This window comes from Mobula hypostoma, chromosome 7, assembly GCF_963921235.1.
Source record: "Mobula hypostoma chromosome 7, sMobHyp1.1, whole genome shotgun sequence".
In the NCBI taxonomy this organism is placed as follows: domain Eukaryota; kingdom Metazoa; phylum Chordata; class Chondrichthyes; order Myliobatiformes; family Myliobatidae; genus Mobula; species Mobula hypostoma.
The window spans coordinates 186,476,374-186,501,585 of record NC_086103.1 but is presented as its reverse complement, the minus strand read 5'-3'; the positions used below and the strand labels follow the sequence as shown (position 1 = coordinate 186,501,585).

At 44.9% G+C, this 25,212-nt stretch overlaps 1 protein-coding gene across 5 annotated transcripts in view; it reads left to right on the top strand.

Annotated features, from left to right (window-relative positions):
- The window catches only part of fhip1b (FHF complex subunit HOOK interacting protein 1B), a 149,041-nt gene that overhangs the window by 9,159 nt on the left and 114,670 nt on the right, over window positions 1–25,212 (top strand). For 2 of the 5 annotated variants that reach the window (XM_063054780.1, XM_063054783.1), the window contains exon 1: window positions 13,594–15,310. The exons of 1 other annotated variant lie outside the window; for it this stretch is intronic. The gene's annotated coding sequence lies outside the window, so the exon portion shown is untranslated. Of the gene's footprint in view, window positions 1–13,593; window positions 15,392–25,212 lie in introns of those variants that run through there. 2 more of the 5 variants (XM_063054782.1, XM_063054784.1) reach the window with 2 other exon arrangements.

The window sequence follows — 25,212 nt, the reverse complement described above, 5'->3', positions numbered from 1 at the left end:
TCAACCACCATTCCTGGCAGTTCATTCCAAACGCGCACCGCCCTCTGTGTGAAGAAATGGTCTGATGTCCCTTTTAAATCTCTCATCTCTGATGCTAAACCTCTGCCCTCTTGTTTTTAGCACCCCCCCTTGCTGGGAAAGAGTCTGTCTTCACCCTGTCTGTGCCCCTCATGATCTTGTATACCTCTATCAGTTCAGCCCTCAATCCCCTACATTCCAGGGATTTGGCTCCAGGGTGACCAGGGATGGGAGCTCAACGTTCAGGGATATTCAATATTCAGGAGGGATAGACATGAAGGAAGGGGAGGTGGGGTGGCGTAGCTGGTTAAAGATGAGATTAACACAATAGAAAGGAAGGACATAAGCCGGGAAGATGTGGAATCGATATGGGTAGAGCTGCGTAACACTAAGGGGCAGAAAACGCTGGTGGGAGTTGTGTACAGGCCACCTAACAGTAGTAGTGAGGTCGGGGATGGCATTAAACAGGAAATTAGAAATGTGTGCAATAAAGGAACAGCAGTTATAATGGGTGACTTCAATCTACATGTAGATTGGGTGAACCAAATTGGTAAAGGTGCTGAGGAAGAGGATTTCTTGGAATGTATGCGGGATGGTTTTTTGAACCAACATGTCGAGGAACCAACTAGAGAGCAGGCTATTCTAGACTGGGTCTTGAGCAATGAGGAAGGGTTAATTAGCAATCTCATCGTGAGAGGCCCCTTGGGTAAGAGTGACCATAATATGGTGGAATTCTTCATTAAGATGGAGAGTGACATAGTTAATTCAGAAACAAAGGTTCTGAATTTAAAGAGGGGTAACTTTGAAGGTATGAGATGTGAATTAGCTAAGATAGACTGGCAAATGACACTTAAAGGATTGACGGTGGATATGCAATGGCAAGCATTTAAGGATTGCATGGATGAACTACAACAATTGTTCATCCCAGTTTGGCAAAATAATAAATCAAGGAAGGTAGTGCACCCGTGGCTGACAAGAGAAATTAGGGATAGTATCAATTCCAAAGAAGAAGCATACAAATTAGCCAGAGAAAGTGGCTCACCTGAGGACTGGGAGAAATTCAGAGTTCAGCAGAGGAGGGCAAAGGGCTTAATTAGGAAGGGGAAAAAAGATTATGAGAGAAAACTGGCAGGGAACATAAAAACTGACTGTAAAAGCTTTTATAGATATGTAAAAAGGAAAAGACTGGTAAAGACAAATGTAGGTCCCCTGCAGACAGAAACAGGTGAATTGCTTATGGGGAGCAAGGACATGGCAGACCAATTGAATAATTACTTTGGTTCTGTCTTCAATAAGGAGGACATAAATAATCTTCCAGAAATAGTAGGGGACAGAGGGTCCAGTGAGATGGAGGAACTGAGCGAAATACATGTTAGTAGGGAAGTGGTGTTGGGTAAATTGAAGGGATTAAAGGCAGATAAATCCCCAGGGCCAGGTGGTCTGCATCCCAGAGTGCTTGAGGAAGTAGCCCAAGAAATAGTGGATGCATTAGTGATAATTTTTCAAAACTCGTTAGATTCTGGACTAGTTCCTAAGGATTGGAGGGTGGCTAATGTAACCCCACTTTTTAAAAAAGGAGGGAGAGAGAAACCGGGGAATTATAGACCGGTTAGCCTAACGTCGGTGGTGGGGAAACTGCTGGAGTCAGTTATCAAAGATGTGATAACAGCACATTTGGAAAGCGGTGAAATGATCAGACAAAGTCAGCATGGATTTGTGAAAGGAAAATCATGTCTGACGAATCTCATAGAATTTTTTGAGGATGTAACTAGTAGAGTGGATAGGGGAGAACCAGTGGATGTGGTATATTTGGATTTTCAAAAGGCTTTTGACAAGGTCCCACACAGGAGATTAGCGTGCAAACTTAAAGCACATGGTATTGGGGGTAAGGTATTGATGTGGATAGAGAATTGGTTAGCAGACAGGAAGCAAAGAGTGGGAATAAACGGGACCTTTTCAGAATGGCAGGCAGTGACTAGTGGGGTACCGCAAGGCTCAGTGCTGGGACCCCAGTTGTTTACAATATATACTAATGACTTGGATGAGGGAATTAAATGCAGCATCTCCAAGTTTGCGGATAACACGAAGTTGGGCGGCAGTGTTAGCTGTGAGGAGGATGCTAAGAGGTTGCAGGGTGACTTGGGTAGGTTGTGTGAGTGGGCAAATTCATGGCAGATGCAATTTAATGTGGATAAATGTGAAGTTATCCACTTTGGTGGCAAAAATAGGAAAACAGATTATTATCTGAATGGTGGCTGATTAGGAAAAGGGGAGGTGCAACGAGACCTGGGTGTCATTATACACCAGTCATTGAAAGTGGGCATGCAGGTACAGCAGGCGGTGAAAAAGGCGAATGGTATGCTGGCATTTATAGCGAGAGGATTCGAGTACAGGAGCAGGGAGGTACTACTGCAGTTGTACAAGGCCTTGGTGAGACCACACCTGGAGTATTGTGTGCAGTTTTGGTCCCCTAATCTGAGGAAAGACATCCTTGCCATAGAGGGAGTACAAAGAAGGTTCACCAGATTGATTCCTGGGATGGCAGGACTTTCATATGAAGAAAGACTGGATGAACTGGGCTTCTACTCGTTGGAATTTAGAAGATTGAGGGGGGATCTGATTGAAACATATAAAATCCTAAAGGGATTGGACAGCCTAGATGGAGGAAGATTGTTCCCGATGTTGGGGAAGTCCAGAACGAGAGGTCACAGTTTGAGGATAAAGGGGAAGCCTTTTAGGACCGAGATTAGGAAAAACTTCTTCACACAGAGAGTGGTGAATCTGTGGAGTTCTCTGCCACAGGAAACAGTTGAGGCCAGTTCATTAGCTATATTTAAGAGGGAGTTAGATATGGCCCTTCTGGCTACGGGGATCAGGGGGTATGGAAGGAAGGCTGGTGCAGGGTTCTGAGTTGGATGATCAGTCATGATCATAATAAATGGCGGTGCAGGCTCGAAGGGCCGAATGGCCTTCTCCTGCACCTATTTTCTATGTTTCTATGTTTCTAAGTCCTAACCTATGCAACCTTTGCATGTAACTCAGGCCCAAGTCCAGGCAATGTCCTGGTAAACCTGTTCTGCACTCGTTTTAGTTTAATAACCTCCTTCCTGGAGCAGGATGACTAAGACTGTACACAGTACACAGACTGTACACAGTACTTCCAGTGCAGCTTCACCAAAATCTTACAAATCTGCAACGTATCTTCCCAACTCCTATACACAATGCCCCAACTAATAAAGGCCAGTGTGCCAAACACCTTGTCTACCTTATCTACCTGTGATATGGTGAAAGTAGTTTACTGTCTGGTTAGGCAGCTTACAGTACAGTGGGGTAGTTTACTATATACTTAAGCCAACTACTCTACTGGGTTTAGGCCAAAAGACAGAGGAGCAGCATTAGGCCATTCAGCCCATCAAGTCTGCTCTGCCATTCTATCATGGCTGATCCCGGATCATTCTCAACCCCATACACCTGCCTTCTTGCCATATCCTTTGATGCCCTGACCGATCAGGCAACAATCAACTTCCGCCTTAAATATACCCACAGACTTGGCCTCCACCGCAGTCTGAGGCAGAAGATTTCACTGATTCGCTACTCTCTGGCTAAAAAAAAAATTCCTTCTTACCTCTGTTCTAAAAGGTTGCCCCTCAGTTTTGAGGCTGTGCCCTCTAGTTCTGTATACCCTTACCTCTTCGCATCCACCCTACTAGTCCCATCAACATTCGGTAGGTTTCAATGACATCCCCTCGCTTTCTTCTAAATTCCAGTGAGGACAAGCCCAAAGCTGCCAAATACTCCTCATATGCTAACCCCTTCATTCCCAGAATCATCCTCATGAACCTCCTCTGTGCTCTCTCCAATAACAACACACAGGTGTATAAGATGATGAGGGGCTTTGATTGTGTGGATAGCCAGTGGCTTTTTCCCAGGGCCGAAATGGCTAACAATAGGGGGCATAGTTTCAAGGTGCTTGGAAGTAGGTACAGGGATGTCAGGGGTAAATTTTTCTACACACACAGTGGTGGGTGTGTGGAATGCACTGCCAGCAGCAGTGTGGAAGCAGATACAACAGGGTCTTTTAAGAGACCCTTAGATAGGTACGTGGAGCTCAGAAAAATAAGAGGGCTGTGCAGTAGGGTACAACATACTAAGTCCCTCTGCACCTCTGATGTTTGAATTTTCTTCCCGTTTAGATAATAGTCCACACTTTCTTTCCATTTACCAAAAATGCATTATCAAACATTTCCCAACACTGTATTCCATTTGCCACTTTTTTTCAGAATCAGAATCAGGTTTATCATCACCAGCATGTGACATGAAATTTATTAATTTAGCAGCAGCAGTTCAATGCAATAGATAATCTAGCAGAGAGAGAAAAATAATAATAATAATAATAAATAAAATAAAACAAAACATAATAAATAAACATGTAAACCAGTTATGTATATTGAATAGATTATTTTAAAATGTGCAAAAACAGAAATACAGTTATATTAAAAAAGTGAGGTAGTGTCCAAAGCTTCAAAGTTCATTTGGGAATCGGATGGCAGAGGGGAAGAAGCTGTTCCTGAATCACTGAGTGTGTGCCTTCAGGCTTCTGTACCTCCTACCTGATGGTAACAGTGAGAAAAGGGTATGTCCTGGGTGCTGGGGGTCCTTAATAATGGACACTGCCTTTCTGAGACACTGCTCCTTGAAGATGTCCTGGGTACTTTGTAGGCTAGTGCCCAAGATGGAGCTGACTAGATTTACAACCCTCTGCAGCTTCTTTCGGTCCTATGCAGTCGCTCCTCCATACCAGACAGTGATGCAGCCTGTCAGAATGCTCTCCACGGTGCATCTATAGAAGTTTTTGAGTGTTGAGTGTTGAGCCAAATTGCTTCAAGCTCCTAATGAAATATAGCTGCTGTCTTGCCTTCCTTATGACTACATCGATATGTTAGGACCAGGTAAGATCCTCAGAAATCTTGACACCCAGGAACTTGAAGCTGCTCACTCTCTCTACTTCTGATCCCTCTATGAGGATTGGTATGTGTTCCTTCGTCTTACCCTTCCTGAAGTTCACAATCAGCTCTTTTGTCTTACTGACGTTGAGTGCCAGGTTGTTGCTGTGGCACCACTCCACTAGTTGGTATATCTCACTCCTGTACGCCCTCTCATCACCACCTGCGATTCTACCAACAATGGTTGTATCATCAGCAAGTTTATAGATGGTACTTGAGCTATGCCTAGCCACATTGTCATGTATATAGAGAGTAGAGCAGTGGACTAAGCACACACACCTGAATTGCGCCAGTGTTGATCGTCAGCGAGGAGGAGATGTTATCACCAATCTGCACAGTTTGTAGTCTTCCGGTTAGGAAGTTGAGGATCCAATTACAGAGGCCTAAGTTCTGCAACTTCTCAGTCAAGATTATGGGAATGATGGTATTAAATGCTGAGCTATAGTCGATGAACAGCATCCTGATGTAGGTGCTTGTGTTGTCTAGGTGGTCTAAAGCTGTGTGAAGAGCCAAGGAGATTGCATCTGTTGTTGACCTATTGTGACAACAGGCAAATTGCAATGGGTCCAGGTCCTTGCCCGTTCCTTCAATCTATCTGACGCTCTCCCTTCCCCCTCCTAACAGTCAGCCGTTTATCTGTCTCCTGTAGCCTTGGGGGGACTACCTCCCTGTAGCTCCTGTCAGTCACTGCCTCACTTTCCCTAACAAGCCGAAAGTCATTGAGCTGTAGCTCCAGTTCCCTAGCACGGTCTCTAAGGAGCTGCATCTTGATATACCTGCTGCAGATGTGGCCATCGGGGAGTTCTGGGAGTCTCCTGGAAATCCCAGGTCTGACACCCAGAGCAGAACACTGGCTTTATAGACCTAACCCCCATATTCTCTCAAGATTTAAACAAGGAATAAGGAATGAACTCACCTTCTTACCTTGCCTCCGCCTATTCTTGCCAAAGTCCCGTTGAGCCAAAGCCTCACTACCGTGCCTCTGACTGCTCCCACGATGACCGCTCCACTAGGTGGTACCTCTCTTTTACAGAGACTGTGGTTTTAAAACTCTTCACCAGACCTGTTTGGGAATACTTCGGTTGTGTCTGTGCAGTACTCAATCACCGACAGTAGTTCATCCTCTGTCCTGTACCAGTCTTTCATGTTGGCCCCAGGTATTGCCCATCTTCTTTGTGAATCCCTCCTCTCCCAGGGACGAGGTTTTTGTGAATCCCTCCTCTCCCAGGGATGAGGTCTTTGTGAATCCCTCCTCTCCCAGGGACGAGGTTTTTGTGAATCCCTCCTCCCCCAGGGATGAGGTCTTTGTGAATCTCTCCTCTCCCAGGGACGAGGTTTTTGTGAATCCCTCCTCTCCCAGGGACGAGGTTTTTGTGAATCCCTCCTCTCCCAGGGATGAGGTCTTTGGAGCTTCTGTTGGCGTTTCTGTAGCTCTGAGTTTTTACGGGATGAGGTTGTGAGCCCCAGGCCCAACCCTCCTTTCACAGCCAGGCTTAGCACCGTTCGTGGCAGAGTTAGTGTACTGCATAGTTAGATAGTTTACGGTATGGTGGGGTGGTTTACTGTGTGGTACGTGAGGGTAATTTCCTCTGCCATATGTGAGGGTACTAATCAGTAGTCACAAGGTCCTTGCCCAGGAATGGAAAATGGTGGATACGATCCAGACCGTCAGAGGGACAGCCCTCCCCACCATTGAGTATCCTCAAGGAGCACTGTTACTGTTACAGGAAAGCAACATTCATCATGAAGGCCCCACCATCCAGACCACGCTCGTTTCTCACTGCTGCCATCAGACGGGAGGTACAAGAGCCCTAGGTCCCACCCCACCAGGTTCAGGAACAGTTATTGCCCTTCACTATCAGGGTTTCATAAATTCTATTGTATTTCTTTATTTTCCTGTAAATGTCTGCAAGAAAATTAATCTTGAGGTACTATATGATAACATATAGAGTACCATGCAAAAGACACTTGCACAGTACTATACTGATTTTATGTATTGCACTATACTGCTGCCGCAAAGAAAAAATTCATCACGAGTGATGATTCTGATATGGGTCTGTAATGTGGACTGAGAGAGGAAAGAAGGTAGGGAGAGTAGGGAGAGGGGAATCATGGTTGGGAAAAAGGGAAGGGAGAGGGCAGGGAGCGGGAAGCACCAGAGAGACATTGTGTAATGATCAATAAACCAATTGTTTGGAATCAAATGACCTTGCCTGGTGTCTCAGGGCTGGGTGTGTCTGCACACATGCCATGCCCCTGCCCTGGGACTCTTTGTCTGCCACCTGTCCCACACCCCTTCCACGGTGCTCCATCTTCACCATACCCGCCATCCTTTGCTCCCACCAGATTTACAAACTTGCTGTCCACTCCACATTGACAAATACAGTACTGTGCAAAAGTCTTAGGCACACTAGCTATATGTATGTGCCTAATATATTTGCAAAGTATTGTACCTACTTTGATAATAAAATCACTTTGACTTTGAGAGGTCATATTTCACGGTCGTAAATCTTCAGAACAACTGATTGTAGAGTTGAGCGGAGGCTTTGAACCCTTTTGCCTTGGAAATGAAATGGGTAAGACAACGTGTGTGGCAGGTGACTGCACAGAATCCGGGCTGCTGGAGGAACCTTTGTTCCTTCAATAGAGCAAGTTGCTCCTTTACCCCAGAGCAGCTGCCGGCGTTGGCCTAATGGATAGTGCATTAGTCAGGAAGTAATACCAAGTCATAAGGTGCCTTTATCCTTAGATCTGGTTCTATATAGATTGCATATTTAATTACAGTGTCATGTTATGCTTCTAATGTAATGTGGAGTCTAGTCAATGCATGTCTGAACCTCTGTGACTGGCAATCTATTTGGCAGTATTGGGAAAGGGCCAGTTACATCATGTGCACCCACCCTGCTCACGGATTGTTTGTCCCATCAGGGAGGAGGCTACGTAGCATCCACACCAGGACTACCAGACTCAAAAACAGTTACTTTCCCCAAGCAGTAAGGCTGATCAACACCTCCACCCACTGACCCACCCCTCCACACCCCCAACCACCACTCCTGTCAGAATCACCTTATGTACAGACACTCCTGTGCCTAGCGTCACTTTAAGAACATGCAATCAATCTACAGTATTAGAAAGTTTGTGAACCATGTAGAATTTTCTCTATTTCTTTATAACTATGACCTAAAATGTGATCAGATGTTCACGCAAGTCCTAAGACTAGATAAACGGAACCCAATTAAATAGTAAAGGCATCCATTAGTCTTGCGAGACCATGGATCTGCGCCTGGAAAGTCTCCACTCTCCAGGGCGCAGGCCTGGGCAAGGTTGTATGGAAGACCAGCAGTTGCCCATGCTGCAGGTCTCCCCTCTCCACGACACCAATGTTGTCCAAGTGAAGGGCATTAGGACCCATACAGCTTGGCACCAGTGTCGTCGCAGAGCACTGTGTGATTAAGTGCCTCGCTCAAGGACACAACACATCGCCTCGGCTGGGGCTCGAACTCACGACCTTCAGGTAGCTAGTCCAATGCCTTAACCACTTGGCCACGTGCCAAATAACACAAAAACATTATACTTGTTCATTTATTTATTTGGAGAGTAGTGGTTTTCTCCATGAAGTCCTTCCTTAAACACCATACTTGTTCAGTGCTTTTCTTATAGTGGACACATGAACACAGACTTTAGCAAGTTCTAGAGATTTCTGCAGGTCTTTTGTTATTGCGCTTGGGTTCTTTTTCATCTCCCTTCAGCATTGCACATTGTGCTCTTGATGTGATCTTTGCAGGATGCCCACTCCTAGGGAGAGTAGCAACAGTACTGGATTTCCTTCATTTGTGGACAATTTCTCTTACTGTGGACTGATGAACACCCAGGTCTTTAAAAATGCTTTTGTAGCCTTTTCCAGATTCATGCAACTCTACATTTCTTCTAAGGTCCTCTGAAAGTTGTTTTGATCAAGGCATGGTGTAGATAAACAGATTTTGAGAAATGCAGGCTCTGTCAGTAACCTGACTTTATGTGTCTTTTTTATAGGGCAGGACACCTCTCCAACCCACACCTCCAATCTCATCTCATTGATAGGAACACCTGACTCCAAATAACTTTTGTAGAAGGCATTGCCCCAGAGGTTCACATACTTCTTCCAAGAAATACATGTAATATTAGATAATTTTTCTCAATAAATAAATGAATACTTATGCAAACACGAGGAAATCTGCAGATGCTGGAATTTCAAGCAACACACATAAAAGTTGCTGGTGAACACAGCAGGCCAGGCAGCATCTCTAGGAATAGGTACAGTCGACGTTTTGTGTCTCGGCCCGAAACATCGACTGTATCTCTTCCTAGAGATGCTGCCTGGCCTGCTGCGTTCACCAGCAACTTTGATGTGTGTTCAGTGAATACTTACAATGTTTTTCATGTTATTTATTTAATTGTGTTCTCTTTATCTAGTTTTGGGACAAGGTGAAGACCTGATCACATTTTAGTTCATATTTTTGCAGAAATAGAGAAAATTCTACAGGGTTCACAAACTTTCTAGCACCACTGTATGTATATTTTACGTATTTGTACAATTTTATGTATTTCTATTTATTGTATTTTTTATTATTATGTTCTTTATCTTATTGTGTAACAATAACAATTATTTCATTCTCCTTTACACTTGTGTACTGGAAATGACATTATACAATCTTGAATTGAATTGAAACGCCTTTCAAAAATTCCATACAGACACGTTAGGACAGGCATGTCCCTGATAAACTAACCAGTCAGTACTTAAAATGCTACTGAGTTATAGAATCATATTTCTTGTATTTGTTATGAACATGTAATCCTGCTCCCATCACTTTATAATTGTGCACTGGAAATTATATTAAAAAGTCTTGAATGTTGAATCTTGTATAATCTGTTGATTAGGTCTGATTTCACATGACCTTACCTCTGGTTTAATCATCTTCTACAGAAGTGCTTGTGGCCAGGGGCTGGCATCTCTGGTCTCTCGTCAGTTACTGCTGTGTTTAGGAACCAAGACCGAGTTGCAATAACGATGCTGCAAAAATCCCAGGGCTGTTTGGTGAGCCAGTGGGACCTTGGGGAAAACAATCAACCAATGAAACTGGGGTTACTCACTTCTCTAGCAGAACAACTGAGACTAACTAGGAGGGAAGGGTTAGATTGATCTTGGAGTAGGTGAAAAGGTTGGCCCAGCATTGTGGGGCCGAAGGGCTTGTACAGTGCTGTAACATTCTGTTGTAGTTAGCCAAAGGATTGAGGAGAGCCACTTAACCAGCTGAATATCCAGCAGAAGAGATTCTGTAGACACTGAAAATCCAGAGCAATACACACAAAATGCTGGAGGAACTCAGCAGGTCAGAAAGCACCAATGGAGAGTCCTGAAATGTTGACCCTTTATTCTATATAGGATATAGGAGCAGAATTAGACCATCTGGCCCATTGAGTCTGCTCCAGCATTCAATCATGGCTGATCCTTTTTTTTCTCCTCAGCCCTGGCCTCCTCCCCGTAACCTTTGATGCTGTGGCCAGTCACGAACCTGTCAATACACCCAGCAACCTGGCCTCCACAGCTGCCTGTGGTAACAAATTCCACAAATTCACCACCCTCTGGCTAAAAAAATCTCTCCGCACCTCTGTTTTAAATGGATGCCCCTCAATCTTGAGATTGTGCCCCGTTGTCCCCACCATGGGAAACACCCTTTCCACATCTACTCTGTCTAGGCTTTTAAACATTTGAAAAGTTTCAATGAGATCCTCCTTCATCCTTCTGAGTACACAGCCAGAGCTATTAAATGTTCCTCATATGGCAACCCTTTCACTCTTGGAATCATCCTTGTGTACCTCCTCTGAACCCTCTCCAACATCTTTTCTTAGATGAGGAGCCCAAAACTGTTCACAATACTCAGGTGAGGCCTCCCCAGTGCCTTATAAAGCCTCAGCATCACATCCCTGCTCTTGTTTTCCAGACCTCTTGAAATGAATGCTAACAATGTATTTGTCTTCTTCACCACCAACTCTACCACAAGTTAACCTTTAGGATGTTCTGCACAAGGACTCCCAAGTCTCTTTGCGTCTCAGATTATTGGATTTTCTCCCTGTTTAGAAAATACTCTGCACACTTACTCTACTATCAAAGTGCACGACTGTGCATTTTCCGACATTGCATTTCATTTGCCACTTTCTTGCCCATTATCTTAATCTGTCCAAGTTTTTATGCAGCCTACCTGTTTCCTCAACAGTACCTGCCCCTCCACCAATCTTCATATCATGCAACAAAGCCATCTATTGCATCATCTAAATCATTGATATACAGCATAAAAAGAAGTGGTCCCAACACCGACCCTTGCGGAACACCACTAGTTACCGGCAGCCAATGAGACAAGGATCCTTTTATTCCCACTCGCTGCCTCCTACCAATCAGCCAATGCTCTAATCATGCCAGTAACTTTCCTGTAATACTATGGACTCTTCACCTGGTAAGTAGCCTCATGTGTGGCAGCTTGTCAAAGGCCTTCTGAAAGTCCAAATATACAACATCCACTGCATCCTCTTTATCTATCCTACTTTTAATCTCCTCAAAGAATTCCAACAGGTTCAACAGAATCCCTTAAGATTCCCTTAATTCCTCTCCAAAGATGCTGCCTCACTGGCTGAATTCCTCCAGCATTTTGTGTGTGTTAACTACCTGAGTAACTAGCTAAAGATGAAATCTTTATCTAAGTAAGTAGTTGAGTTCAAAGTTAAAAGTAAATTTGTCATCAAATACATATATGTCATCATACACAGCCCTGAGATTTATTTTCTTGTGGGCATTCACAGTAATTCAAAGAAATGCAGTAGAATCGATGAAAAACCACACACAACAGAGATGGACAAACAACCAACATGCAAAAGACAACAATCTGTGCAAATACATAATAAAAAATAATAAACAAAAAGCAAGAAATATCAAAAACGCGGTGTAGAATACTTGAAAATGATTCTATAGGTTGTGGGAACTGTTCACTGTTCAGGTGAGTGAAGTCATCCCCTTTGGTTCAAAACCTGATGGTTGAGGGGTAATAACTGTTCCTGAACCTAATGGCGTGGGTCCTGAGGGTCCTGTACTTCTTCCTGATGGCAGCAGTGAGAAGAGAGCAAGGTCTGGCTGGTGTGGGTCATTGATGGTGGATGCTGCTTTTCTGTGACAACGCTCCGTGTAAATGTGCTCAGTCCTGGGGAGGGTCTTACTTCTGATGGACTGGGCCAAATCCACTTCTTTTTGTAGGATTTTCCATTCGAGGTGTTTCCATACCAGTCTGTGATGCAACCAATCAATATACTCTTCGCCACACATTATTAGAGGTTTGTCAGTGTTTTAGATGACTTGCCAAATCTGCGCAAAAGTCTAACATGGTAGAAATTTGCTGTGCCTGAGGGGGCAGGTTAACCAACTGTAAAACCTATTCCCTTCCACAGAATGGAGGTTGTTGGTTGTAGGACGAGATTATCTCAATTTCACAATCAAACACACTATTCCCTGCCCCATCTACCCAAAACCAGGGTGAGGGCAACCTCACGGACAGCTCCTCCCAACACTCTGACATTATCCAGTCGGAGGTATGAGTGCCGTCAGACCTGGGCAGGGAACGAGGGGCGATTCAAACTTCTACCCGAACCCCACCGTCTCTCGCATTCACTGCTCGATCTCAGCTATTGAAGCAGGTTGTTGCCCCAAGGGCTGCCATGAGTGATAGGAAGCCTTCTAGCATCGAGGACACCTTCTAAAGGCAATGCTTCAAAAGGGCAGCATCCATCATTAAGGACCCCCATCACCCTGGACGTGGCCTCTTGCTACCATCAAGGAGGAGGTACGGGAGCCTGAAGACACACACTCAATGATTCAGGAACAGCTTCTTCCTCCCCATCATCGCTTATTTAATTTATTTTTTAATATATACTTCTTGTGATTTATTGTTTTTTAAATTACTGTGTATTGCAATGTACTGCTGCCACAAGCCAACGTATTTCATGACGCGCTGGTGATTAAACGTGAAGGCGAGCAGTCTGCTACTGTACCAGCACTCAGGCGACAGGAAATTCCTGTGCAAACTGTGGCAGGGAGGAGTCTGGGCTGCACTACTCAAACATTCCCAGTTAATGACGGGAATATGGAAATACCTTGAGCTAGAGAGCTGTTTCACCCGTGTAGGGACTGGGAAAGGGGAATCCCAGGCAGCCTCTCACACTGTGCTGAGGTGGGTTGCTGTCAGTATAAACTGTGATAGTCATTTCTGAATTTAGTCAACATTATTTCATTGGGGTAGCACGCTGTTACAATGCCAGCAACCGGGTTTAATTCCACTGCTGTCTGTATTATAGTTATCTCTCTCTCTATCTGTCTGTTTATCTGTTGAGAGATGCAGTGTGGAACAGGCCCAGCCTCCTACTTCACCCTAGCCTAATCGCAGGACAATTTACGATGACCAATCAACAACCTAGCCAGACTGTAGGAGGAAACCAGAGCACCTGGAGGAAACACACACACACACACACACACCCAGGAAGAGTTTACAAACTTTCTTACGGAGGACGCAGGAATTTAACTTCAAACTCCAACACCCCAAGCTGGAATAGTGTCGTGCCAATCACTACGCCACCGTGGCACCCAGTGACTGCTAGGGTTTCCTCCGGATGCTTCGGTTTCCTCTCACCGTCCAAAGACGTGTGGGGCAGTAGGTTAATTGGTCACATGGGCAGTGTGGGCTCGTTGGGCTGGAACAGCTTGTTACTGTGCTGTATCTCTAAATCAATAAATAAATACGTGGGAGAATTTCAGCTCAAAATTCTTCTCACTGCTTGGCATATCACGTTGGGAAAGCATGAAAAGAGTTGCCGCGGTGGGAGTGGGATTTGGAAGCGGCCAGCGTTCAGTCCAGACTGGAAGGACAGTGGCCTGTGATGGAAGGATGGTTTGGTATGAGGCAGGGGCTGGCCGGGCTGCGATCTCAGCCCCTGCAGGGGAAGGTGGCACTGGTTCATCTTCTCAACAAAACCGAAAGAAAGGTGAGGGTAGTGTATTATATGAAGGGCTTCCTGAAGCACTTTAAGGCAGCAAACTACATTTGAGTTGGAATCTGAAGGCCCTTGTTTCTGGGCCATGTTACTCTGTGACTCTGAGTAGGTAATATGATAAGGACCATGTCTTCTATTTTAATGGTGTTAGTTGAGGGAAAAGCATGGCCCAGGCACGTTGCAAACAAGCTGTTGGATCACTCTTCTTCAGAGCACTGCCCGGGAACTGATTACAGATGACAGAACAACCTTGCTGTAACATTTTGTCCAAAAGAGTGTCCCTCTGACAATGCGCTCTCTCCGCAGAACTTTTCCTCTGACAGCGTAGCACCTCCTCGGGTGTGTCTACTACAGAAAGGTGGTCTCTCAGTAACTTTCCTCCCATAGTGCAGTGCTCTCTCACTACAGCCCCTGCCACAGTGTGCTGCTCCCTCAGTGCTGGCCTGTGTGATCCTCCTCAGTAACACCCCTCCCTGATGAACTCCCCTCCCACAAGGTGACCCTCTGTCAATACCTCCTCCTACAGAGTCCCTTCCTGAGTACCATCCCTCCTAGTGACCCTCCCATAGTACCTCGCCTCACCAGAACCACCCATCCCACATGGGCCTCTCTCATTCCCACCCCTGCAACAGTGAGACCCTCCCTCAGTACCAGCCCTCCTACTGTACAGCCCCTTGCACAGTGTGACCCTCCAACAGGATGGCACTCCCTCAGTACCACCCCTCCCATAATGTGACCCTCCCTGGGTGCCACTGTGTGGTGTGAGGCTGGAAGCCATGTCCTTCAGGTTTAACATAACACCACTGTGCAGTGCCAGCTCTCTGCAGTGTTACCGTGGTTCCGCTGTTCTCATGTGGCCTTGAGATATTTTGGTTCAGGCTGAGAGTGTCTCTGAAAACAACACCAGCAGCTGTCTGCTTGTTAAGGCTTGAATTTCGCTGCCATTAACCTGTTATGGTTTATAGCTGTGGGACTGAACAGCCCAATCTCTCTCCCTCTGATGCAGCTGACTCACCCTCTAATTGCAGTGAGTGGGGAGGGGCAGGCACAGATCTGCCGTGAAATGGTGACTGCACCTGCTGCAGTATTGATGAGCACGCAGGGCTGGGCTTTGCGCCGAACGCCTTCAGAGACGCTGGTGCAGTCACCACAGAAGCTGCTAGAAATGTTCACGGGGTGAGCCCCAGGCAGACGCATAAACAGCAGGGTCCGTGTTACAGGTGAGGGCTGCCTTGCACTGATAAACACAAGATGCTGGAAATCCAGAGTAACACACACAAAATGCTAGAGGAACTTAGCAGGTCAGCTTTTTTCAATTACCCTCCTAAACTCTGGAATTCAGTATCTTAAAACTATAAGGGACGCAGTTAACACTTTTAAATGCCAGCTCAAAGCCTATTTATTTAACCTTGCTTTTAACTAACGTGTTGTCATTCTTTTCATGATTGTACTTTATCCCACTGTAAAGCACTTAGAACTACATTGTCTGTATGAAAAGTGCTCTATAAATAAGTGGTTATATTATTCTGTATGGAAGGGAATAAGCAGTTGATGTCTCAGGCCCGGACCCTTTAATAGAACTTGCATCAACGAGTAGCCTCCCCTCTGCCAGGTTGAGAACCGCTTCCGTGACAAGCTCAGATCCGGACACAGTTATTTATCGGTCACTGAGAGATAGCTGCTACCAACTGAGTACTAACTGCTCCTACATCGTGACCAGGCTGTGTCCGGGATTGTCAAGTCAGTGCATTCACTTGCTGCTATAACTGCGTGCTCCTCTGAGCCACCCCGGTGACCGCCCTGGCTTGGATTACGCTGCCAACCTCAGGTCAGAGAGAGGTGTTGTGGAAAGAACAGTCAGGGGTGATTTCAGTGCTTGTCCCAGTGGGTGCACCTCTGAAGGAGCTCAGCTCCTCCCTTTCAGTTTGAGGGTCCTGGCTCCCTAATTAATTAAACCGAGGGAGGGTCACCCTTTGGGAGGGGCAATACAGTGGGAGAGGTGCTACTGAGTGAGGTCACCCTGTGGGAGGGAGGGTCACAGTCTGAGAGGGGTGGTACTGAGCGAGTTACTCAGACAATCCCTCGAATCTGCAGATGGATATAAAAGACTGCCTGATGTTATTTAGAAGAGGAATCAAAGGTCGCTGTAGTGGCCTAGCCCTAGTGCGAGAATCTGATCCCACAACCATTAACCAGGACGTTATCACTTTCGGGTCAAAGTAAACTACGCTTTCTTGATTACAAGTGTTGGTGCATTTGTGAAGGAGAGTGTGTGCACTGTGCCTAAGTTCAACAGAATTCAGGAAAATGCAAAAGTGAAAAGAGGTACAGGGAAATACTTGCAGTGGAATTTCAAGGCATTTGCGGGAGATCCATCTTGTGAGACCACTCGGAAGCATCTTTCCAAGAACTGGCATAAAATAGCCTGCTCATTAGATGAGGCATTATGAACACAGTGCTTCTTTCATTTTCTATAATTAACCTCTGCAACAGAATGAGGAGAAGATAGAGATCAGGAAGGACGAACCTTATAGACATTATAAACCGACATTCCTCCAGCATTTTGTTGTGTGCTGTTAAACAGGAAGCTGTTGGGGCAATGATAAACTTGCCGAGCTCATAGAGGAAGCTAGGTCCCTCATGGCGGGCTGGTCTTGATATTAGGTCACAGGGGATCCAAGGGTAGATTGGATTCATAATTGGCTCAGCGGTAGGAAGCAGAGGGTGATGCTCGAGCAGTGTTTCTCTGATTGGAGGCCTCTGACTAGGTATTCCACAGGGGTCTTGTTGTTTGTCATTTATGTAAAGATTGGGATGTGGTTGTATGAGGCAAGGTTCATATGTTAGTAGAGGATACTAAAATAGTTGGTGTTGCAGATAGTGCAAATGTTTAGAATAAACTACAGGGAGTCTTGTTCTTGAGGACTGACAAATGGTTTTCAGAATCATATCACTGGCATATGTCGTGAAATTTGTTTTGCAGCAGCAGTACACTGCAATACATAAAAATAATACAAATTTCAACAAATATATAAAAATACAATATATTAAGTAAGTGTGCAAAAAGAGCAAAGAAGTAGTGAGGTAGTGTACATGGGTTCATTGTCCATTCAGAAATCTGATGGTGCCGGGGAAGAAGCTGTTCCTGAAACATTGAGTGTGTGTTTTCAGGCTGCTGTCCCTCCTCCATGGTGGTAGTAATGAGAAGAGGGGACGGCCTAGGTGATCCAGATAATTGTGAGGTATTGCATTTTGGGAAATCAGACCAGGGACCAGGGTAGGAATTGTGCTGTGAATGGTAGGGCTCTGAGGAGTGATATGGCACAGGGGAACCGAGGAGTATACGTGCATAGTTTGTTGAAAGTGGTGTCACAGGTAGACAGAGTGGTGAGTCTCTGAGGACCTATCCACCTTTATGTTCTTCAAGAGAACCAACTCCTCCTCCTCCTTGACAACAGAAGCAATGTTTAAGAGGTGATTAGTTTGGCGTAACATGGTATACTGTTCTATGTTCTGTGTTCAATCTAGAGAGACAGATGGGACTAGACTGCTGGGACTTGAGCAGCTGAGTTACAGGGAAAGGTTGAACTGGTTAGCATTTAGGAGGTATAATTATAAGGTGCTTGGAGGAGAGTATAGGGGAAGATGCCAGAGGTATGTTCTTTACACAGTGGTGGGTGTGTGGAACACCCTACAAGGGGTGGTGGTAGAGATGGATACCTTAGGGACACTTCACACCAACAGTGTGTGAAAAGAGCTGCTTTTTAATCAGGGTGATGATCTAGATTTCAAAGGCAGAGTTTTGCCGCAGATTCTCTGAGCTGAGAAATGACCAATCCGCAAGAGGAATTCATTAGAGAGCGCCATTATTGGAGCAGACATTCCTTTGGAGACTGCCAGTCTTTAGAGTGGCTGTGGCTCTTCCGGCTTGGGTGAGGTAGATTGTCCTGTAAGTTACTCTCTCTCTTTTCTTATTTCTTTACTTCTCATCTATTAATGCACAGTATAGTGAGAATGGCTCTCTGGTCAGTGTTTCGTACTGTGTGTGAGATGAGGGAAGGCTGGGAGACCTCCATTCTCCCAGATAAACACATGCATCGAGCTGCAGCTCCTGAGAGAATGTATTAAGGACCTGGAGCTGCAGCTCGATGACCTTTGACTCATACAGGAGAATGAGGAGGTGACAGACAGGAGCTACAGGGAGGTAGTCATCCTGAGCTTGCAGGAGACTGGTAACTGGGTGACTGTCAGAAGAAGGAGGGGGGATGCACAGCCAGTACAGAGTACACCTGTGGCATTTCCCCCTCAATAATAAGTATATAAATTTAGATTCTATTGAGGGGGATGACTTACTGGGGCGAAGCCACAATGACCTGGTCTCTGGTACTGAGTCTGGTGATGTGGCTCAGAAGAGCAGAGAGGCGAAGAGGACTGCACCTCCACCCCTCTGACTCTCAACACAGGAGCCCCTCACGGCTGTGAACTAAGTCCCCTCCTTTACTCCCTGTGTACCCATGACTGTGTCACCACCCACAGCTCTAATCTGCTAATTAAATTTGCCGACGACACTACGTTGATTGGCCTTATCTCAAACAATAACGAGGTGGCCTACAGGGAAGGAGTCAGCTCTCTGACACAGTGGAGTCAAGAAAACAACCTCTCCCTCAATGTCGCAAACACAAAGAAGCTGGTTGTGGATTACAGGAGGAATGGAGATGGGCTAACCCCTATTGACATCAATGGATCTGGGGTTGAGAGGGTAAACAGCTTTAAGTTCCTCGGCATCCACATCACCGCGGATCTCACGTAGTCTGTGCACACCGGCTGTGTGGTGAAAAAGGCACAACAGCCCCTCTTTCACCTCAGACAGTTGAGGAAGTTTGGTACGGGCCCCCAAATCCTAAGAACTTTCTACAGGGGCACAATTGAGAGCAGCACTGCCTGGTATGGGAACTGTACCTCCCTTAATCACAGGACTCTGCAGAGAGTGGTGTGGACAGCCCAGCACATCTGTAGTTGTGAACTTCCCATGATTCAGGACATTTTCAAAGACAGGTGTGTAAAAGGAGCCCGAAGAATCATTGGGGATCCGAGTCACCCCAACCACAAACTGTTCCAGCTGCTACCATCCAGGAAACGGTACCGCAGCATAAAAGCCAGGACCAACAGGCTCCAGGACAGCTTCTTCCACCAGGCCATCAGACGGATTAACTCACGCTGATTTGAGGGCATTTCTATATTACATTGACTGTTCTATTTATTATAAATTATAAATTACTATGATTACACATTGCACATTTAGACGGAGATGTAACGTAAAGATTTTTACTCCTCATGTATGTGAAGGAAGTTAGAAATAAAGTCAATTCAATTCAATTCAGTGAGCATAAGAATGAGGTGACTTGGCAGGTGAATGTGTGGCTAAAGAGCTGATGCAGGGGGCAGGGGTTCAGTTTTATAGATCATTGGGATCTTTTCTGGGCAAGGTATGACTTATACAAAAGGGACAGGTTACACCTGAACAATACACACAAAATGCTGGAGGAACTCAGCAGGCCAGGCAGCATGTAGGAAAAGAGTACAGTCAATGTTTCAGACCAAAACCCTTTGGTGGGACTGGAGATAAAAGCTGAGAAGTAGATTTAGAAGGTGGAGGGAGAAGGATGAAGTAAAGAGCTGGGAAGTTGGCCATGGAAGAAAGAAAAGGGGAGGAGCACCAGAGGGAGGTGATTGGTGGGCAAGGAGATAGCTGAGAGAGGGAAAGGGGATGGGAAATGGTGAAGGGGAGTATGGGGGGCATTGCTAGAAGTTTGAGAAGTCAGTGTTCATGCCATTAAGTTGGAGGCTACCCAAATGGAATATAAGGTGTTGTTCCTCCAACCTAAGTGTGGCCTCATTACGACAGTGGTGGAGGCCATGGATGGACATAGCGGAATGGGAATAGGAAGTGGAATTAAAATGGGTAGCCACTGGGAGATCCCACTTTTTCTGGCGGATGGAGCATAGGGCGTGGTGAGGCGGCCTCCCAATTTACGTTGAGTATACAGGAGGCCACATTGGGAGCACCGAGCACAGTATATGATCCCAACAGACTCACAGGTGGAGACTGCAAGGATAAGAGCCGGGAGGGGAGTAACGAATGGACAAGGGAGTCGCGTAGGGAGCGATCCTTGCGAAAAGCAGAAGGGGGGGGGAGGGCAATGTGCTTGGTAGTGGGATCCTGTTGGAGATGGCGAGTTACGGAGAATTATGTGCTGTGTCACCTCTAAGTTTCACCCTAGTGTTTCTCTCTCCCCTCCCACCACCTTTTAAATCTACTTCTCAACTTTTTTTTCTCCAGTTCTGCCGAAGAGTTTTGGCCCGAAACATCGACTGTACTCTTTTCCATAGATCCTGCCTAGCCTGCTGAGTTCCTCTAGCATTTTGTGTTGCTCAGATTTCCGACATCTGCAGATTTTTTCTTGTTTTTGATTAGGTTACACCCGAACCCGAGGGGTCCAATATCCTTGGCGGCAGGTTGGCTAGGGTTGTTCGGGTGGGTTTAAACTAATTTGGCAGGGGATTGGGAACTGGAGTGATAGTGCCAAAGATGACATAGTTAGTTTACAGAGGCAAAGTGCAGTGAGACTCCAAGCAAGGAGAGGCTGATAACAGGGCAAGCTTGCAGTCAACAGGATGAGTTGTATTGTAAAAGGTGGACAAATACAGGACTGAAGGTGTTATGCAAACACGAGGAAATCTGCAGATGCTGGAATTTCAAGCAGCACACATAAAAGTTGCTGGTGAACGCAGCAGGCCAGGCAGCATCTCTAGGAAGAGTCAATGTCTCAGCCTGAAACGTCGACTGAGGGTGTTATATTTGAATCTGCACAGTATACGAATAAGGTAGATGAACTTGCAGCAGAGTTACAGATTGGCAAGTACGATGCTGTAGGCATCACTGAATCATGGCTGAAAGAAGATTATAGTTGGGAGCTTAATGTCCAAGGATATATATTGTATTGGAATGATAGGCAGGAAGGCAGAAGGGATGGCGTGACTCTGTTGGTAAAAAAATGAAATTAAGTTATTTAGAAGAGGTAACATAGGGTCATAAGGTGTTGAATCATTATGAACTGAGCTAAGGAATTGCAAGGGTAAAAAGACTGATGGGAGTTCTGTACAGACCCCCCAAACAGTAGAAAGGATGTGGTCTACAAATTACAATGGGAGATAGAAAATGCATGCCAAAAGGGTCATGGGGGATTTCGATATGCAGGTAGATTGGGAAAATCAGGTTGGTGCGGGAGTCCAAGAGGGGAAATTTCTAGAGTGCCTACGAGATGGCTTTTTAGAGCAGCTCATGGTTGAGCCCACTAGGAGATCAGCTATTCTGGATTAGATGTTGTGCAATGAACCTGAATTGATTAGAGAGTTTAGGGACAAGTGATCATAATATGATTGAATTCACCCTTAAATTTGAGAAGGAAAAGCTAAAGTCAGATATATCAGTATTAAAGTGGAGTAAAGGGAATCACAGAGGCATGAGAGAGGAGTTGACCAGAATTGGCTGGAAAAGAACACTGGCAGGGATGACAGCAGAGCAGCAATGGCTGGAATTTCTGGAAGCAATTTGGAAGGCACAGGATAACACTGTACATCCCAAAGAGGAAGAGGTATTCTAAAGGCAAGATGACACAATTCTGGTTAACAAGAGAAGTCAAAGCCAACATAAAAGCCAAAGAGGGGGCATATTTAGAGCAAAAATTAGTGAGAAGTTGGAGGATTGGGAAGTGGAGGCCAAGTCTCTGGATGCTTTCAAGAAAGAGATGGATAGAGCTCTTAAAGGTAGCGGAATCAAAGGTTATGGGGATAAGGCAGGAACTGGATACTGAATGTGGATGATCAGCCATGATCACAGTGAATAGCGGTGCTGGCTCGAAGGGCCGAATGGCCTACTCCTGCGCCGATTGTCTATTGTCTATTTAGAAGGCAACTAAATAGTCATTAAGAAGATAAAGATAGAATATGAAAGTAAACTAGCTAATAATATTAAAGAGAATTCCAAAAGTTTCTTCAGATACAAAGTGTAAAAGGGAGGTGAGAGTGGATAACGGACCGCTGGAAAACAATGCAGTAGAGGTAGTAATGAGGGACAAGGAATTGGCAGACAAACTGAGTAAGTATTTTGTATCAGTCTTCACTGTGGAAGATACTAGCAGTATGGTGGAAGTTTCAGGTGTCAGGGGTCATGAAGTGTGTGAAGTTACCATTACTAGGGAGAAGGTCCTTGAACTGAAAGGTCTGAAGGTAGATAAGTCACCTGGACCAGAGCCCTGAAGGAGGTGGCTGAAGAGATTGTGGAGGTGTTAGTGATGATCTTTCAAGAATCACTGGATTCTGGAATGGTTCCGGAAGACTGAAAAATTGCAGATGTCACTCCACTCTTCAAGAAGGGAGAGAGGCAGAAAAAAAGGAAATTATGGGCCAGTTAGTCTGACCTCAGTGGTTGGGTAGATATTGGAGTTGTTCGTTAAGTATGTGGCTTCAGGTACTTAATAAAATAGGCTGCAGTCAGCATGGTTTCCTCAAGGGAAAACCCTGTCTGACAAATCTGTTGGAATTATTTGAACAAACAACAAGCAGGGTTGACGAAGGAGAATCAGTTGATGTTGGGTACTTGGAATTTCAGAGGGCCTTTGACAAGGTGCCACACATGATGCTGCTTAACAAGCTACGAGCCCATTTTATTACAGGAAGGATTCTAGCGTGGATAAACCAGTGGCTGATTGGCAGGAGGCAAGGAGTGGGAACCAGCCTTTTCTGCTTGTCTGTGGTGACTAGTGGTGTTCCACAGGGGTCTGTGTTGGGACTGATTCTTATTACATTCTGTGTCAATGAGTTGGATGATAGAATTGATGGCTTTGTTGCAAAGTTTGCAGACAATACAAAGATAAGTGGAGGGGCGAGTAGTTTTGAGGAAATAGGGAGGCTACAGAAGGACTTAGACAAATTAGGAGAATGGACAAAGAAATGGCAGATGGAATGCAGTGTTGGGAAGTGTATGGTCATTCACTTTGGAAGAAGAAATTAAAGGGTTGACTATTTTGTAAGCGGAGAGAAAATACAAAAATCTGAGGCTCAAAGCGATTTGGGAGTCCTTGTGCAAGATTTCCTAAAGGTTAATTTGCAGAGTGAGTTTGTGGTGAGGAAGGTAAATACAATGTTAGCATTCATTTCAAAAGGGCTAGGATATAAAATAAAGGATGTAATGTTGAAATTTTATAAAGCACTGGTGAGGTCTCATGTGGAGTATTCTGAGCAGCTTTGAGCCCCTTATCTTAGAAAGGATGTGCTGAAACTGGAGAGGGTTCAAAGGAGGTTCACGAAAATGATTCCAGGATTGAATGGTTTGTCATATGAAGAGCGTTTGATGACTCTGGGCCTGTATTCACTGGAATAAAGAAGAATGAGGCGTGACCCAATTGAAACCTATCAAATGGTGAAAAGGCCTTGATAGAGTGGATGTGGAGAGGATGTTTCCTAAGGTGGGATTGTCTAAGACCAGAGGACACAGCCTCGGAATAGAGTGGTGTCCTTTTAGAATGGAGATGAGGCAAAATTTCTTTAGCCAGAGAATGGTGAATCTGTTGAATTCATTGCCACAGACAGCTGTGGAGGCCATGTCTTTATGAATATTTAAGGCAGAGACTGATAGGTTCTTGATTGGTCAGAACATGAAGGGATATGGGGAGAAGGCAGGAGATTGGGCTGAGAGGAAAATTGGAACTGCCATGAAGAAATTGCGGAATAGACTCAATGAGCCAAATGGCCGGGTTCTGCTCCTAGATCCTATGATGGTCTTTAGAGACTTTAGAGATAGGCACATGGATGATGGAAAAATGGAGGGTTATGTGCAAGGGAAGGGTTAGATTGATCTTAGAAGCAATCTTTATGATTCCTCATTTAAATTTGAACAGACCTGGAGATCTTTTATTCAATATTTTCATTTAATGTAATGTATACCCTTCTTGTTTTTTTTTACTGTTTTTAATGGAGGTCGGGATTGAGGACGTGATTTTAAGTTTAACTCTGTTTGGTTTCAAGTTAGCCCATTGCTTTGCTTTGCTTTTAGTTAGTTGCACGGTGGTTTTTTTTGGGGTTTTTTTTTTCCTTTTCTCTATTGATATATATATAAAAATTAGTATACTATTATGTTACCTTGGTACGTTATGTTTAAATTACATTGTTTGTATCATTTTTTTTGTATTAATATCTCCTGTAATTTTATTATATTCTAACAGTATATTAGTGCCTATATGGCTTACCTTTTTGTATACTTATTCAATAAAAAGATTTAAAAAGAAAGAAAAGATTGATCTTGGTTAAAAGGCTAGCACTACACTGTGGGCTGAAGGGTCTGTACTATGCTGTACTGCTCTATGTTTATTCCCTGGAGTGTAGGAGAATGAGGGGAGATTTGATAGAGGTATACCAAATTGCAAGAGGCCAATGCAAGCAAGCTTTTTCCATTGAGGCTGGGTGAGACTAGAACTAGAAGTCATAGATTAAGGGGAAAGGTGAAATATTTTAGGGAAACTCAGGAGGAGGGGAGGAATCTTCTTCACTCAGAAGGTGGTGAGAGTGTGGAAGGAGCTGCCAGCAGCAGTGGTGGATGTGGGTTCAACACTTAAGGAAAGTTTGGATAGGTGTATGGATGGGAGGAGCATGGAGGGCTATGGTCCAGGTACTAGGCAGAATAACAGTTCTGCACAGGCTAGATGGACAGAATGGCATGTTTCTCTGCTGTAGTGCTCTCTGACTATGACAATGGCATCATGTTTGGCACAGATATGGTGGGTCATAGGGCTGGTTCCTGTGCTGTACTGTTCTCTGTTCTGTGAACTGTGGAACCTTTGTTTATTTCAAGCTTGATGAAAAGGTCTCACTTATCCCACCCTGTCATTTAATTATCAGCCGTGCATTGAGGAAAGGCTATTACAGCGGTAAGACATACCCGACTCATTCACAAAGCATTGCGACAGAGGTTGAGATGCATCTCTGTGATGAGACATGAGAATGAGTCACTAAAAACTTGGTCAGAGAGAGAAACATGGGGAAACAATTAAAAGAGGAAGCTGAG